This window comes from Hyperolius riggenbachi, chromosome 7, assembly GCF_040937935.1.
Source record: "Hyperolius riggenbachi isolate aHypRig1 chromosome 7, aHypRig1.pri, whole genome shotgun sequence".
Taxonomy (NCBI): Eukaryota; Metazoa; Chordata; class Amphibia; order Anura; family Hyperoliidae; genus Hyperolius; species Hyperolius riggenbachi.
In genome coordinates this window covers 107,447,950-107,466,869 of record NC_090652.1, presented here as the reverse complement: position 1 = coordinate 107,466,869, position 18,920 = coordinate 107,447,950, and the positions used below count along the sequence as shown (strand labels likewise).

The 18,920-nt window shown below is 45.0% G+C and overlaps 1 protein-coding gene and 1 long non-coding RNA gene across 3 annotated transcripts in view; one reads left to right on the top strand and one right to left on the bottom strand.

Moving 5' to 3' along the window:
- Positions 1-18,920, bottom strand: part of MAD1L1 (mitotic arrest deficient 1 like 1) — a 1,144,984-nt gene that overhangs the window by 1,136 nt on the left and 1,124,928 nt on the right. The gene's annotated exons all lie outside the window — the stretch shown is intronic.
- The window catches only part of LOC137524525 (uncharacterized), a 215,744-nt gene that overhangs the window by 175,168 nt on the left and 21,656 nt on the right, over positions 1-18,920 (top strand). Inside the window, exon 4 of one of the 2 annotated variants that reach the window (XR_011022720.1) lies at positions 3,611-3,947. The exons of the other annotated variant lie outside the window; for it this stretch is intronic. This is a non-coding gene — a long non-coding RNA (uncharacterized lncRNA). Of the gene's footprint in view, positions 1-3,610; positions 3,948-18,920 lie in introns of those variants that run through there. 2 annotated transcript variants of the gene reach the window in all.

Sequence of the window (18,920 nt, the reverse complement as noted above, 5' to 3'; positions counted from 1 at the left end):
TGAGCCGAATGATGGCTCTCCCTGCTGCCGCTCAAATTCCCGGAAGCTTTAAATATTATTCCCCCTCCGAGTCTTCGCAACTCAGAGGGAGATTTAATTCAGGGTTCGTGCTGCGATAGCAGTGCCTAGTTTTGGTGCTCGGTGCTGAGCGCTATAACAACAGGCTTTCCCAATCCAATTCACGTTTTCTCTTAGGTGATATTTTCACGTTTTATCAATAACATGCCTTTTAAGCCACCAGCAAGCAAGAAAATACTCAGAATAACTTCAACAGTACCTTTTCTCTTACGTTTTGGTACTCCTATAATTGCTGAGTGTTGAAAAGTTACTTTAAACAGAAGATGAAAAATTATTTCCTAGGAGAAAACTTAGGAGAAAAAATAAAATGGATCAGGCCCTACAAATTTTCATTAAAGAGACTCCGTAACAAACATGTCATCTGGTTTTCTTCCATCCTACAAGTTCCAAAATCTATTCTAATGTGTTTTGGCTTACTGCAGCACGTTCTACTATCACAGTCTCTGTAATAAATCAACTTATCTCTCTCCTGTCAGACTTGTCGGCCTGTGTCTGGAAGGCTGCTAAGTTCTTCAGTGTTGTGGTTCTGTGATGCATCTCCCCCCTCCAGGCCCCTCTCTGCACACTGTCTGTGTGTTATTTAGATTATGGCAGGTTCTCTCTGCTCTATTATCTTTTACAAGCTGGATAAATCCTCCTCTGAGCTGGCTGGGCTTTCACATACTGAGGAATTACATACAGGCAGAGCTGTCTTCACTCTGCAGGAAGAAACAGCCTGACACTTCAGTGGAAGATAGCTGCGGGGGGAAAGAAACACACAAATGATCTCTTGAGATTAAAAAGGAAGGGTGTATACAGCCTGCTTGTGTATGGATGTATTTTCTATGTGTGGACATACTGTACATCAACCTACTTCCTGTTTTGGTGGCCATTTTGTTAGTTTATAAACAAACTTTTTAAAACTGTTTTTAACCACTTTTAATGCGGCGGGGAGCAGCGAAATTGTGACAGAGGGTAATAGGAGATGTCCCCTAACGCACTGGTATGTTTACTTTTGTGCGATTTTAACAATACAGATTCTCTTTAAGATCAATTTGTATGGTGCATAAAGTCCTCTCGAGTGGATTGTCATCAGAAGAGTCCTGCTAGATGAAGCAGGGCCTTTTAGCACCCACCTTGAGCCGCTTAGCCCTGAAGTTTGGCGAGGCTATAGCAGTAATGCTATCGTCTGTGCCCCCAGCACAGGTAATCGGGCATTCAGCAATTGCCAGACCCCAAATGACTCCTCCATCCGAGTTGTGAGGACTCGAAGGGGGAATAGTATTTAACACCCCCTCACCCTGCCCCAAAGCGAACTGAGCCCCAGAATGCCATGTACGCCTACCAGATTCCTAGAGCCAGATGAAAATATAAAAAAAAACAACTCATGGTATAGATTCTAAGCTACATTTACAGGCTTATGTTAAGCCTATAACTTAGTACAGAGTTCCCCAACCCTGTCCTCTAGGCCCACCAACAGAACATGTTTTGCAGGAAACCACAAACATGCACAGGTGAGGTAATAAGTGTCTCAGCAGAGCTGATTAACCACCTCTGTGGATTTCCACAAAACATGCACTGTTGGTGGGCCCTGAGGACAGCGTTGGGGAACACTGACTTAGTAAATGTCCCACATTTGCTGCCTCATTGTTGGCCAGAGATGTCTTCAGTCTTCTTAAATCACAGCATCTCTACTGCTACTTTAAATTGAAGCAATCTACCACAGAGTCACTTTTACTGAATTCAAGTCCTCCAGAAGACCCTTTTTTTTGTTATAGTCTCTCTTGCAAGGTCACAGAGGAGTCTGACCAGACAATGCAGTAAAGGTCTCACACTGCTCACAAAAGAACTGCAAGTATGCAACAAACTCTTTGTGTAAAGAAAACAACATCCTGTAAAATCATGTGAAGGAGATGCACTTCCAAAATTACGAATATGCAGAAAATAAAGGCAACAGCAATTTTCAAATACATCCCAGCTACAGCACATACACAAGCTGTGACCATTAATATACTTAACATGACAATCACTACAGTAAATGACATCAGAGTGAGGTCACTCTCACCGAAAAAGCCATTGAAACCTTTGTTAAAATAAAAACACATGTAAAGAATAGAAATCATTCAGTGAAGAAAAAAAATGCACATAACCTACGTCACTTTAACAACCAAATGCCACTAAGCATCTCTTGTCATGGACCAAACATACGCAAGCAATGTGTCTGGGATCTATGTAAAGTGGGGCTGGCTTACGTGTTTCTTGTATCCAATCAAGATGTGGCATTTGTTAAGTCTGGCTCTATGGAAATTACTGCATACATACGTTAAAAAAGTTTATGTGATGAGGAACGTCGTAACACCAATGTCAATTTTAACCAGCAAACCGTTATTTCGTGTGTAGATAGATAGATAGATAGATAGATAGATAGAGCCGACATATTCTAAACCGCTTTAAAGAGTATATGGTCTTGTCACTAACTTTGCCCCTAAGATGAGTTCACACTCCCTACCATAGTCATATGTCCATGTATGTATCATAGTCTAGGGCCAATTTAGGGGAAAGCCACTTAACTTATCTGTGTTTTTGGGATGTGGGAGGAAACTGGAGTGCACAGAGGAAAGCCATACAGACATGTGGGAAGAACATACAAATTATTTGCAGATAGTGCCACTTTTCCCAAATAGCATTATGCCAGTCTAGGTTTTCATTACTTAAATAAAACACTCTATCCACCCGCATAATATGATCCGCATTCGGGGAGAATCTTAGTGAATGAGAACCATAGAGATTTGTGCTTAGTAATAAGATTGCAGTTCTGGATGCTAATCAGAACGTATAACTTTAAGGTATACCTTAATTATCTTATAAACGGCTGCCTGAAATAGGCAGGTCCTGGTATTAATCTGTTCTCAGAGCCTGGGGGAATCCTGAAAACGATTATTTGTGAGTTTCCTGTACATCACTGCTGGGGGAAACACAAAACTGTAGACATTTTATTTCCACGTCGATCGACATGGCCCACTTTGCCTTGAGCTGTGAACATGCTGTAGAATGATCTGCACACGGGAGCAGCTGCGCAGGACTATGCAAGCCGAAAAATAGGAACAATTAATGAATTATTTATGGCTGGTTATTACTCCTCTTGCTACTCAAAGCTTTAACATTTTTAATCATTACCGAACCTAAAAATTTAAGTGTTTAATCAACGGAAAGGAACTGGCATAGATTTTTACATAAAGGCAACGTAGCTGAAAAGCCAGGCTTACACTTACAGCAAATGACAGTGCACACATTGGTTATAAGCATACATTAGGAGTCATTCAGTAAAGGAGATGATTACTGAATGGCATTTCTTTGTGTCCTCTTCAAACTGCCAATTGGGTGCACAGGGATTATAAAAAGAGACAATGAAATACCCACATTACAAAAGGTAAGATACTGTTTTTGCCAGGAGTTGTTCGTTGGAGTCTCATCTTTGCCTAGTCTGGCAATACAGCTACAATAAGTCATACTTGAGATAGCTTTAATGTTATCCTTATTGATTTTGTTGCAGAGCCAGTGAAGGATGGTTCCCACTAACTGCTCTACTGCTCTGCAATGCACCCAACACATGGACACTGGAAATCCCATTCATCACACTGCTGCTCATTCATACCAGTGTGTTGTGATGCACTGCGGAAGGGTGAGAGGTCTGCTTGCTGTGTGTGTATCTAGCCACTTCCTTCAATCAGAAGAGCTTAGAAAACAGCGTATACCTCCATTAGGCAGATAGCTGTAGGTTGGTGTGTGAATGGCATGCAGTGCGGGCTGGCTTTGATGTTTTTAAGGTATTGACAGATCTGTCAACTATTTTATTGGATGTCTGTCTGAGTATGCACTTTACCTTTTTCTGCTGCACAAATAAAGTGACTACACAGTGCTTTTTGGATGTACACGCCTATTTTTGTCCTTTTCCTTGTATCCTAATTATTGCATTGAGCTTAGAAAACACACCAAACAGCCACATGCTCTACTTGTTGCTTTACATTGACTGTAAAAGACTGTACTTTGTTTTTAGTCTATCAATTAATCACGCACTTAGGAAGCTTACAAATTAATAGATCTTCACGGCTCCACGTGCAATAAAAGTACAGGTAGTCCCCGCTTAACGAACGAGATAGGGACTGTAGGTTCATTCTTAACCTGAATCTGTTCTTAAGTCGGAACATTGTGCCATCTCTGTCCCCTGTACCCACTCTGTGCCCCCCAGTGCCTCCAGTGTCCCCTTCTGCCCTCTGTACCTGCTTATACAAGTTTAAAAGCCATTTTTTTAACTTTTTATATTCGATTTTCTCAAAAACTCCAATTGAAAAATGTTTTTTTGGCTTGTTGCCATGGAAACACTGAATCCATGCCGTTCGTATCAGCAGGTCGTTCGTAAATCGGGGACTACCTGTATTCACTATTACCACACTGTTCTCAGAAGAAACTCACCAGATCTCTATAGTAGAAGGAGAACAGAGGCGCCAAAAGGATAAAATATGCTAAAATTGTTAAGGCTGGTGTCTGTTTGGGGATGGTGGATCCACCACTACCTGCTTAACATTTTAACAATTTTAGCATATTTTATCCTTTTGGCACCTCTGTTCTCCTACTATACCAGTGTCCACCCCGGGGTGGAGGGGTGTTTATACCCTTATTTCCTGATCTACAGAGAGCGACATCTTAGTCCTGAGTGGAGACGGCCTAATCTCCCCACCTGCCTTTACAGTGGTTGCCTGTGCGGTAACCCTGGTTTGTAAGTATATTTGCTTACAATTTAATCTTCACTTTATTCCTATACATACTATACTATATCAAGCTCTCGGTTTCCTTCCTTCTTATATCACCAGATCCCTACATCTAACGTACTGCAGCTCAAACAGCATGAGAACTCTGATCTGTAACACAATCCAAGTTTCTTTTTCACAACAATTCACCTTGCATGTCTCCAAAAGTAGTAAGAAATTTAAAGTACCCCCACAGCTCTGGCACCCCTACGATCGCAGGTGCTGCTTCACTCTAGTTCTGTCCCTGCCTGTAGTGACTCAGGGTGATGAGAAAGCATCCACAATTATACATTACAACAGAGCTTTTGAATAAACTTTATTTTCTAGTTTGGCTGAAGAAATGGGCCTACATAGGCTGTGTGACCAACATGGCCATTTCATACACAAAACCAAGACAACTTTCCTATGTATAATAAGAAGTTATCCATAGGAATGGTCAATGAGATGCAAATAATTTCCTGTTGATACAGAATCATGCAGCTTATAATGTAAATGTATGTAGTTTCAAAATGGACCAATCAACCGCCACTTTGCTTCATCTGAGTGGCCCATTTTCAATCTGCATAAATTCACACAACAAATTACATAATTCTGCATCAACTGAGTTTTTTGCATTTCATTGACCATCCTTACACACATAATTAATATCACAGACAGTGTCATATACTGAAGCATTGGTTCAACCAACAAAATGGTGGCTGCCACCAGCAGGCGACAAGTGAACTTTAAAACAAACAAATTTCTTCAGAACAGTCCAAATATAAATAGATCTGAAAAAATACATGACCTTTTAACTAGTCGTATCTGTTATTTCTGCCTTCTGCCTTTCATTTTTCTTTGCCCGAGATTTTCTAAATGTCAGAATCCCATTCTAGCTACGCCGGAGTGAAGGCCCCGCTGAAGACAACTCAGAGACAGCGGAGGGGAGCGGGAAATAATGAGGACTGAACAAGTGCATTTACATAATGTAAAGTGTGTGTTACAAAGGCAGGTGTAACATAATGCCATCTTTCATCAAAGCAGGAAAGCAATGCATCATTGTACACAATCAAGCCTGGGGAACGCACACGCTCAATGTGCCTGCCGTCAGCTTAAGTGTATTGTTCATAATAGACTTAATTACTCTGACTTAAATGACAATTTCATACCGAAGAGAATCAAGCCTCCACCTGCAAAACATTTCTTAACAAACACAGAGGCCTGACTGTTTTTCCTGAGCGAAGTGGAAAACACAGCAGGCAAAAGCATCAGATTGCACAGCGGCATAAAGGACATTTCCCTAGCATGCCAGAGTCATCTTAAAACAGATGGTATTGATATGTGGGCAACTTCTCATAGGAATGGTTATTGAAAGGTTAGTGAATTAGAGTTTGTGTTTTTGCAGATGTACGAGGGGGTATCGTAAAGTTTTAATTATCATCCAGAAGTCATTATGGTATGTTGATAACATTTTGTCAGTGTTATCATTGGTCCCTAAGTGCATGGATGTTAAGATAATCAACTTATGTTATCCTTTATTTGTGTGAGAGGGAAAAGACAGGCTCCAAGTGTGATAAAGTTCCTGCATTTGAAGGGTAATCGTTCCAAGCAAAGTCACAATTAGGTGATGGCAGTTTATGGATACAACTGCCCATGTTATGAGACTATTCTGAGGTGAAAAAGGAATTTCCAACGTGGTCACACGTCCGTCGTAGATGAGCCAAGAACTGGAAGAACATTACTGATGTATAATGTGGCCACAGCGAAGAAAGTGGAGTAATTAATCCTGGAAGACAGACAAACAACCATCTAAACGATCATGAATAAAACTGGCCTCAGTTATGGTAGTGTGTGGAAAATTATTCATGACGAAGTGCACATGTCTAAGGTGTCTGCACATCGCTGGGTGCACCGTTTACTAACTCCTTTCCAGAAACAAACATGGCTTGACCTTCAAGATACTGTAGATGTTGACACAGTTGAAACAGGATGAAGAAGTTTATTTTTGTTGGGCCATATTACCCCCCAAATACAAATGATTTACAATATACTAATAATCCCAACTTCAATGCAAATGAAATGTAAACTATAAGCAAAACCGGCATTAGGTTTCTTGTACATAATCATTAGAAAAGGGTTCTTTCTTGGATGACAGCCATGCAGACCAAGTTGATGCAGTGTGTGGCATATTGTCTGAGCACTGACAGGCTAACCCACCACCCCTTAAACTTTTGCAGCAATGTTGCCTGCATACATCTATTTCAGTCTCTGGTTACAACACTGAGCACCAGCGCTGTGAAGTCGGTACAAACATCATCCAACTCCGACTCCTCAGTTTATGAAACCACTAACTGCACTCAACTTCTTTGGTTGACCATGGCAAAGCATTTTCTGAGTGGAACCGGCCCTGTTAAACTGCTGTACGGTCTTGGCTACTGTGCTGCAGCTCAGTGTCAGGTTTTTGGCAATATTCATATAGCCAAGGCCATATCTATGTAGAGCAACATTTCTAATTTTAAGATCCTCAGAGAGTGATAACACCAAATTTAACACACCTGCTCCCAATTCAATCCTGAAATTTTACACGAACGCACAACATGACTCTAGTGAGGGAAAGTGCCTAACTGGGCAGAATGTTGACATTCTTCACTAAGGGGTGTACTCACGTTTTTTGCTTGTGGTTTAACCACTCGCCGACTGCCCACTCATAACGCGTGTCGGCAAAGTGGTAGCTGCAGGACCAGCGACGCACATCTGCGTCGCTGGCTGCAGGCTAATTAATCAGGAAACAGCCGCTCGCGCGAGTGGCTGCTTCCTGTCAATTCACGGCGGGGGGCTCTGTGAATAGCCTGCAGGCTGCCGATCACAGCTCGCAGGCTAAATGTAAACACAAGCGGAAATAATCCGCTTTGTTTACATTTTTACAACGCTGCTAACAGTAGCAGCGTTGTACTAGATCAGCGATCCCCGGCCAATCAGCGGCCGGGGATCGCTGTCACATGACAGGCAGGAGCCTGTTAGAGGCTGCACAGGACAGATCTGTTCCTGTGCAGCCTCCGATCTCCGGGGCAGTGAGGGGGAAGAGGGAGAGGGGAAATCCTGCAGTAGAGGGTTGGCTTTGAGGTGCCCCCCACCACCCACACGCATGCAGGAGCGATCAGACCCCCCCCCCAGCACATAATCCCCCTAGTGGGGAAAATGGAGGCGATCTGGTCGCTCTGCCTGTTATTTGATCTGTGCTGGGGGCTGTAGAGCCCACCCAGCACAGATCTTAGAAATTAATCTTAAAGTTGGCAGCATTTCACCAAAAAATAATTGTAAAGTGGGCAGCATTTCACCATAAATTAATCATGAAGTGGGCAGCATTTCACCATAAAATAATCGTAAAGTGGGCAGCATTTCCCCATAAAATAATCGTAAAGTGGGCAGCGTTTACCCATAAATTAATCGTAAAGTGGGCAGCGTTTCACCATAAATTGTAAAGTGGGCAGCATTTCACCATAAAATAATCGTAACGTGGGCAGCATTTCACCATAAAATAATCGTAAAATGGGCAGCAGTCACCAGAAAATCGTAATGTGGGCAGCATTCACTAGAAAATCGTAATGTGGGCAGCATTCACCAGAAAATCGCAATGTGGGCAGCATTCACCAGAAAATCGCAATGTGGGCAGCATTCACCAGAAAATCGCAATGTGGGCAGCATTCACCAGAAAAATCGCAATGTGGGCAGCAGTCACCAGAAAATCGCAATGTGGGCAGCATTCACTAGAAAATCGTAATGTGGGCAGCAGTGACCAGATAATTGCAATGTGGGCAGCAGTGACCAGAAAATAATCGCAATGTGGGAAGCAGGGACCAGAAAATAATCGCAATGTGGGAACCAGGGACCAGAAAAACATCGCAATGTGGGCAGCAGTGACCAGAAAATCATACAGTGGGCAGCAGTGACCAGAAAATCATACAGTGGGCAGCGCTAGAATGAAACCTGTAAAAAAAAACAAAAAAAAAAAACGATTCACTTACCTGGCAGAAGTCTCCTCTGCTGGCCTCTGGCGTGCAGATTCCCCGACGATCCTCCTGCAGCTCATCTCCCACGCTGACAGGCACCTTGCAGGGCTACGGCAAGATGGCACCTGAAGCCCTGCACTGGAGACACAAATAGTCTTCAGTGCAGGGCTTTGGCAGCCATCTTGCGGTAGCCCTGCTCTGCCTCCTGGGAGACTGCAGGCTGCGGGGAATGAACTGGCTCGGCGTCTATTAGACGCCGCGGCCAGTTCCACACCTGGCTGGGGGGTCCCACAATCTGGTGGGGGGCGGCAGCGCTTCCCCCGCACATGGCTGGCGGGCCCAAGAGGGGCCCCGGGCCCCTCTGCGGCTGATGGGGTTGCATCCCCGGTAGTTACGCCAGTGAACTTGGCTGATGTCCCTCTTTTCTTAAAGCATTTTAGTGCTGAAAAGTTCAAAGGATCATTACACTTCTGTTTATTTTGCAACTGAATGCAGCAGATTTTACATTAGACTGTCATGGCTGCTGTTTAGAATTCAGTCGTAACCTCTTTAGCGGTAACCCCATGTCAGGCACGGGATGGAAATGCATAGCTCAGGGCAGAAATCCTGAGTTGGATCCATCGGGTGTGTGGAATGTGCAGGGCTGTCGCAGATCTATCAAGTGCTATAATTTTAGGGTTTGAAAACTTGTGGAAAAATTGCACCGCTTTTGTAAAAAAAAATAAAAAAATCTGGAAATAATCATACTGCCAGGGAGGTTAAAGACAACTGTAATGTTTAAAATCTATTGTTCCACCAACACGCTTCTGTTCAAATCCCCTGCCAGCTGCTACAATCTCCCCTCAAGTACTTGAAGGAGACCCGAGTACTTCGGAGGAGACCCAAACATTAAAGTTAAACGCTGGAATGGGGGTCCCTGCGGTGGAACAAGGGGATCCAGAGTACCGGGAAGGCTCCAGAGTATCTAACTGTTTAGTTTCAAAATCTTTTATTGAAGTTTAGTAGTAGCAGTAGGGTATTGTACCGTGTTAGCCATCAGTTCTTGCTTTTATTGAAGTTTGCAAAAGATAACATACAAATGATCGACTGTGAAACATCAAGTGTTTTTTACATACTGCAAGGCCAAGGGCCTGATTATGATAGAGAGTAATGAAAACATTGTCCTGACTGGGATAACCAAACATCTGGCCAGGACATGATAATACAACACTTACAGTGGTCAATTATAATGTTCATAAGAAAACAAGATTGGATTTTCCCACAGTTATTTAATTAGGAGTTTATACACTCAAGGCACGCTACTAGGTACTACGCATTCCCCTTTGGGTCCATTTTTATTCTGGTTCCTCCACTCTACCCAAGGCTGCCAGATCCTATCAATGCCTCAGATCCTAGCATGTCTCAATGTGGCGTTTACTGGGTATCTAACTTCAAAAATAAAAGTTCCAGTTGTCCTTTAAAAAATGAAGCCCTTAAACTGAAAATAAAAATATGAGACTCAGTTCTATGTTACTATTGTTCTGTTCACCATTAGTACTACGCATACAATTATCTCATAAATGTATTTTCAGTTCAGGTTTGCTTTGTAATATATTGTATAGTGTGTTTGAACAGCGGGTTGATGTAAAACATTTTTAGTTTGCAAGCCTATAGCCCACTTAAAGAGAATCTGTACTCTAAAATTCTTACAATAAAAAGCACACCATTCTATTCATTATGTTCTCTCGGGCCCCTCTGTGCTGTTTCTGCCACTCCCTGCTGTGATCCTGGCTTGTAATTGCAGGTAATTAGGCAGTGTTTACAAACAAAAGACATGGCTGCTAACAGCATGTAATAGGCTGAGAGGAGCTCAGTCTGTGACTCACACAGAGCCTGAAGGGGGCATGGAGAGGGTGTGTATAGCTTCTATCCTATCACAAGCAGTGCAGCACATTCCAGCCTGATTGCCTGAGCTCGACAAAGCCGTCAGAGGAAAGAAGATTAGATTATATAACAGAGATAATACAGCCACTGTGCAACTAGGAAAGGCTGCAGTAAGACAGACCACATTAGAACAGGTATAGGAACTTATAGGATAGAATAAATAAGGCTGAAAATTTTGTTACAGTCTCTTTAAAGAATCTGCTTTTGCGTTCTTTATTTGAGTGATGGGTCTTTGCTTTCATTGTGTTTGAGGCCAGTACACTATTTAACCCTGTTCAGATTTCCAGCGTTCAGACGTGTTTTTTATTTCTGTGCAAAGTCCTTCAGCCTCTATACCTCCTGACTTTATGGGGCAAATGTCGCAGTCAGAGATAAGTAGGCATAATGCTTCCACCTGCTTTGAAAACAGTCTTCAAGTGTTAACCTTGACTCCAATCTCCGATGAGAAGGCCTTGCATTTATCCCGCAGCTGGAAGCCACAACAAACCACTATATTTAGTGGCAGTCTAAAATAACTGTGCAACATCAGGGATTTAAATAGCAGATTTTCATCTCTCTACAAGCTTGATTGGAGAAAATTATTAATTATTTGTGCAAGGCAAAACTGCAGCTTGCTCTCCAATATCCAGAACGGTCTCTAGAGTTGGCCAAACAGTTTGCGCTATCGAGAACCATAAACAATTCCATGTATATTTGAAAACGCCTCCTAAAATAACTGACATCTCTGCCAGTGAATAGGTTTTAATAATTTTTCTCTTTTTCTTTAATAATTGTATTAAAATAATCAGGCACTGCAAATAGGCTTCAAAGAAGTCTAATGAATGCAAGAGGATTACAGTGGTAGTACAGGCAGGATTTATCGGGATTTCTCTAATGCCAGGCCTTATACATTACACACAGAAACTGAAGCACGCTTATTGCTACCAAATAATAGCAGAATGACACTTGACTGGAAACTGGACCATCCATAGCTCTGCTGTCCAGTTAAACCCTTAAAGGGACACTTACCGTATTTTTCGGACTATAAGACGCTCCGGACTATAAGACGCACCTAGTTTTAGAGGGCAAAAAACTGAAAAAAAAACAAAAAACTAAATCTAGGTGCATCCATGGTCCAGGAGTGTCCAATAGACCTTTAAATTCCCCCCAAGATGTCTCTAAGTTACACTACCCAACTACGCTTACCTCTGCTGCCCCCACCAATTACACTAACCCCTAATGCCCCCAGCTACACTACACTACACTACACTTCACTAACACCTGATGCCCCCTCCCCCAGCTTCATTACACTACACAAACCCCTGCTTCCCTCCCCCCAACCTACCTACATTAGCTAACCAGTGCAATTAAATTAAGGTCTCACCCATCATGACGAGGATCCTGGTGAGACCATCTTCCAGCTTGTGCCCAGAGCAGCAGCAGCACGATCAGTGTTACCTCCCCGGGCGCATAGCAGCAGCCGCTACAAAAATCAGTAATGTCTATCTTACAGCTTGTCCCCCGAGCCGTTGTAGCGCGATCACTGTTAACTCCCCGGGGAGGGCGGCATATGATCGGTAACTTCCAGCTTGTTGTCCCCCTGGAGCGGCTGCAGCACGATCACTTCACTCCCCGGGGAGGGCGGCATAGCAGCAGCTGCTGTAATATCAGTAATGCGGGTCCGCTCTTCTCACTGGCTTTTCGTCCCTACATTAGCCCCGTGTCAGCTAATCCGGGCAGAGCGGGACATCTCCAGCCACGATGCTTGCAAAGTCCATCAGAGGCCACCATACTGCCTTGGTTATTGGTTAACCCTATGACCCCGGCGCACGTGCGCCGCAGGTCATGAGAGGGCGCAAATATTCAAGGCAGTATGGTGGCCTCTGATGGACTTTGCAAGCATCGTGGCTGGAGATGTCCCGCTCTGCCCGGATTAGCTGACACGGGGCTAATGTAGGGACGAAAAGCCAGTGAGAAGAGCGGACCCGCATTACTGATATTACAGCAGCTGCTGCTATGCCGCCCTCCCCGGGGAGTGAAGTGATCGTGCTGCAGCCGCTCCAGGGGGACAACAAGCTGGAAGTTACCGATCATATGCCGCCCTCCCCGGGGAGTTAATAGTGATCGTGCTGCAGCCGCTCCAGGGGGACAACAAGCTGGAGTTACCGATCGTATGCCGCCCTCCCCGGGGAGTTAACAGTGATCATGCTGCAGCCGCTCGAGGGGGACAACAAGCTGGAAGATGGATGTTAGCGATCGTATGCCGCCCTCCCCGGGTCAGTGATCGCGCTGCAACGGCTCGGGGGACAAGCTGTAAGATGGGCATTACTGATCGTTGTAGCGGCTGCTGCTATGCGCCCGGGGAGTTAACACTGATTGTGCTGCTGCTGCCGCTCGGGGGACACACTGACACAGTCATTATAGAACGTTGCAGCGGCTCCAGCTACACCTCACAGAAACACCGCTGGATCACGCTGCACAAGTGCCCGGACAGGTATTTTGTTACATTCGGACTATAAGACGCAGCCCCTTTTTCTCCCCATTTTTGGGGGAGAAAAAGTGCGTCTTATAGTCCGAAAAATACGGTAAGTCAAACAAAAAAAATGAGTTTTACTCACCTGGGGCTTCCAATAGCCCCCTGCAGCTGTCCGGTGCCCTCGCCGTCTCCCTCCGATCCTCCTGGCCCCGCTAGCAGCCACTTTCTGTTTCGGTGACAGGAGCTGACAGGCTGGGGACGCAAGTGATTCTTCGCGTTCCTGGCCACAATAGCGCCATCTATGCTACTATAGCATACATCATATACCATATAGCAGCATAGAGGGTGCTAATGTGTCTGGAAACGCGAAGAATCACTCGCGTCCCCAGCCTGTCAGCTCCTGTCACCGAAACAGGAAGTGGCTGCCGGTGGGGCCAGGAGGATCGGAGGGAGAAGGCGAGGGCACCGGACAGCTGCAGGGGGCTATTGGAAGCCCTAGGTGAGTAAAACTCATTTTTTTTTGTTTGACTTAAGTGTCCCTTTAAACCCCTTGTTTTATTTTTGCGCTAAATCCTGCCTGGTTTGTCTGAGATACACTTCTCGTTTTCTTTGTCACTGTCTTGTGCTCCAGTGCTAGAAATGGACCAGTACAGTACCGGCAGACAGTACCCCCCCCCCCCCCCCCCTCAATGTCAAAACCCCTTCCCTTGCCTCCCCTTGGTGCACTTCACAGCCCTTGGGTCCATCTTACAAGGGTCAGAAAACAAGTGGGACCATCATGATCTTCAAACCGATAACAACTGTAGCCACAAAACCCCTGATCTGAAGTACAGTCCCCTTTATCGGAGGAAGGGAAGGTTAGAAGTTGGGGATCCCTGCAATTGCAGGGGCTGCTCCCACCTAGTTACACCCTTGCTGTTATACATAAGCAATAAGAGCCATATGTCACAGGCACAGGATGCAGCATCACCACACATGCCCATATGTCACAGGCACAGGATGCAGCATCACCACACATGTCCATATGTCACAGGCACAGGATGCAGCATCACCACACATGCCCATATGTCACAGGCACAGGATGTAGCATCACCACACATGCCAATATGTCACAGGCACATGATGTAACATCACCACACATGCCAATATGTCACAGGCACAGGATGTAGCATCACCACACATGCCCATATGTCACAGGCACATGATGCAGCATCACCACAAATGCCAATATGTCACAGGCACATGATGTAACATCACCACACATGCCAATATGTCACAGGCACATGATGTAGCATCACCACACATGCCCATATGTCACAGGCACATGATGCAGCATCACCACACATGCCAATATGTCACAGGCACATGATGTAACATCACCACACATGCCAATATGTCACAGGCACATGATGTAGCATCACCACACATGCCAATATGTCACAGGCACAGGATGTAGCATCACCACACATGCCAATATGTCACAGGCACAGGATGCAGCATCACCACACATGCCAATATGCCACAGGCACATGATGTAACATCACCACACATGCCAATATGTCACAGGCACATGATGTAGCATCACCACACATGCCAATATGTCACAGGCACAGGATGTAGCATCACCACACATGCCAATATGTCACAGGCACAGGATGCAGCATCACCACACATGCCAATATGCCACAGGCACATGATGTAACATCACCACACATGCCAATATGTCACAGGCACATGATGTAGCATCACCACACATGCCAATATGTCACAGGCAAAGGATGTAGCATCACCACACATGCCAATATGTCACAGGATGTAGCATCACCACACACGCCCATATGTCACAGGCACAGGATGTAGAATCACCACACACCCATATGTCACAGGCACAGGATGCAGCATCACCACGCATGCCCATATGTCACAGGCACATGATGTAGCATCACCACACATGCCCATATGTCACAGGCACAGGATGCAGCATCACCACACATGCCCATATGTCACAGGCACAGGATGCAGCATCACCACACATGCCCATATGTCACAGGCACAGGATGTAGCATCACCACACATGCCACTATGTCACAGGCACATGATGTAACATCACCACACATGCCAATATGTCACAGGCACAGGATGTAGCATCACCACACATGCCCATATGTCACAGGCACATGATGCAGCATCACCACACATGCCCATATGTCACAGGCACATGATGCAGCATCACCACACATGCCAATATGTCACAGGCACATGATGTAACATCACCACACATGCCAATATGTCACAGGCACATGATGTAACATCACCACACATGCCAATATGTCACAGGCACATGATGTAGCATCACCACACATGCCCATATGTCACAGGCACATGATGCAGCATCACCACACATGCCAATATGTTACAGGCACATGATGTAACATCACCACACATGCCAATATGTCACAGGCACATGATGTAGCATCACCACACATGCCAATATGTCACAGGCACAGGATGTAGCATCACCACACATGCCAATATGTCACAGGCACAGGATGCAGCATCACCACACATGCCAATATGCCACAGGCACATGATGTAACATCACCACACATGCCAATATGTCACAGGCACATGATGTAGCATCACCACACATGCCAATATGTCAAAGGCAAAGGATGTAGCATCACCACACATGCCAATATGTCACAGGCACAGGATGTAGCATCACCACACACGCCCATATGTCACAGGCACAGGATGTAGAATCACCACACACCCATATGTCACAGGCACATGATGTAGCATCACCACACATGCCCATATGTCACAGGCACAGGATGTAGCATCACCACACACGCCCATATGTCACAGGCACATGATGTAGAATCACCACGCATGCCCATATGTCACAGGCACAGGAAGCAGCATCACCATGCATGCCAATATGTCACAGGCACAGGATGTAGCATCACCACACATGCCCATATGTCACAGGCACAGGATGCAGCATCACCACACATGCCCATATGTCACAGGCACAGGATGTAGCATCACCACGCATGCCCATATGTCACAGGCACAGGAAGCAGCATCACCACGCATGCCAATATGTCACAGGATGCAGCATCACCACACATGCCAATATGTCACAGGCACAGGATGTAGCATCACCACACATGCCAATATCTCACAGGCACATGATGTAGCATCACCACGCATGCCCATATGTCACAGGCACATGATGTAGCATCACCACACATGCCCATATGTCACAGGCACACGATACAGCATCACCACACATGCCCATATGTCACAGGGCACATGATGTAGCATCTCCACGCATGCCCATATGTCACAGGAACATGATGTAGCATCACCACACATGCCTATATGTCACAGGCACAGGATGCACCATCACCACACATGCCAATATGTCACAGGCACAGGATGCAGCATCACCACACATGCTCATATGTCACAGGGCACATGATGCAGCATCACCATAGACCCATATCACACAGGGACATGTGACATCACAACAGACCCATATATTACAGGCACAAGATGTGAAATCACTAGGGAACAGTACTCCATCTATCAGGCATTCATGAGTTGCCAATGGGTGCTGATGTGTGCAGTGAAGTTTACTTTTGGCCTAATTTTTTACATATTTTAATCAATAAATAATAATAATTCATAGTCATTTGACTAGAATTAAAAGCATTAAAACCCGTGAACTGTGCTTGAGGGAAACAAAAAGGTCAGGTTGCTGTTAATTGCTGTTTTGGGTTCCAGTCTGCCTCCAGAGTCATTCTGGATCACTGACTATGAAAGAAAGCAGAGAGTAGATCACCTTGACAGCCTGACAACTGGCAGTCTTTACAATGCGGTCAGTAAAAGCAGCTTTCATAAGCTCTCCTTGTATAGTAGTGGCTGGATAGTGTAATGATGAAGGGCTCTGCCTCTGACACAGGTGACCTGGGTTGCAATAAGTATACCAGCACCTATTCAGTAAGGTTGTAAATAAGAGAAACAGAGGGAAAAAAATGTGATAGATAGAGAGCTCTCTATATAGTGTGTGTGTGTGTGTGTGTGTGTGTTTGTGTGTGTGTTTGTGTGTGTGTTTGTGTGTGTTTGTGTGTGTGTTTGTGTGTGTGTGTGTGTGTGTTTGTGTTTGTGTGTGTGTGTGTGTGTGTGTGTGTGTGTGTGTGTGTGTGTGTGTGTGTGTGTGTGTGTGTGTGTGTGTGTGTGTGTGTGTGTGTGTGTATAGTAAGATTATAAAAACACTTTCCCCTGCCCCCACCCACCCATTGAAGAGTCAGCACGATAATGTAATTAAAACGTTTATTATGTACACCTAAAGTTTGCAATGCATTTTGCAGGTTACAGCTCGATTCATCATAAAAAACAGGAGCAGCTTTTGGCAACTCTTAACAGGGGTGGCACCTTTCTGCTTTTACGGGTTTGCAAAAGCAACTCCTGTTTTTTTATTGCCTGATGAAGTAGGTTGTGACCTTTGAAACCTGTTGAAAACCCGTTAAAACCTTTGAGGACCTTTTACAACATACTAAGTCCACCACTGGTGGAGGGGTCTAACCCCTTTCTCCTTTCCTGTCTACAGAGAGCGAGATCTTATACCCCTGAGGGAAAGGGTTTAACCTCCCTGGAGGTACGCAGTTTCAGAGGCTGCATCCGCGGGAGGATTTTTTCAAATAAAATTTGATCTAAATGATTAAGCTAGTACTTGCCTAGCTAATTATGTCCCCCAAGTCCCCCGGCACCGCTCTGATCCCCCCCGATCGCTGCCGGCAATATTTACCCGTCCACAATCCCGCGAGAGCCGCAGCTTCACTATTTAGCTACACTCGTCGCTATGGCGACGATCGGACATGACATCATCGACATGTGCAGTCCCGATCCTCCCCATAGCAAAGCCTGTAGCTGATTGGGAGGCTGCGCCATCGCGGGATCCCTGGGGGTACGTATAACGGCGGTGATCGGGGGAGAGCGGAGGGACCTGGGAGGCATGGTTAGCTAGCGAAGTGCTAGCTTAAGCATTTACATCAAATTTTATTTAAAAAATCCTCCGGGGATCATGTGATCCTCTCCGGCGGCTAGCCCAAGCGTAGCTCGGGCTTACCGCCAGGGTGGTTAAGTAACCCTGCTGCCTGAAAAAGTGGTTGCCTACTTGATGACCCATACTTGTGAGTATAAATTCATGCATTTTTCTAAAGACCTCCTTTTGCCGGAAAATTCTACACTAAACAGGGCTCTTGGTCTCCTTTCTCTTTTGTTCCTACTATTCAGTAAGAAGACCTTGGGCAAGATTCCCTACCACTAATGCTTACTGAGCACTCTCTAGTGGTTGCAACTCTGGCTCTTGGAGTCTGCCAGGAGAAAAGCGCAATATAAATGTTCTGTGTCTTGTCTTTTACAATGGGGTCTAAGTCACCAAGAGAAATCCAGAAGGTCCGCACATTCAAAGAATAAATTGGTGTTTATTCACACATTATGCCCGATGTCCATTCACAGACCTGTGAATGTTGATCTGTGAATGGACATTTGGCATACTGTGTGAATAAAACACTCATTTATTCTTTAATGAGTGTGGGGACCTTTCAAATTTCTTTGTATGCTGTGACACAGGGCCAGTACCTCAGGACTTTGTATGGTGCGTGACGACTCTCCCTC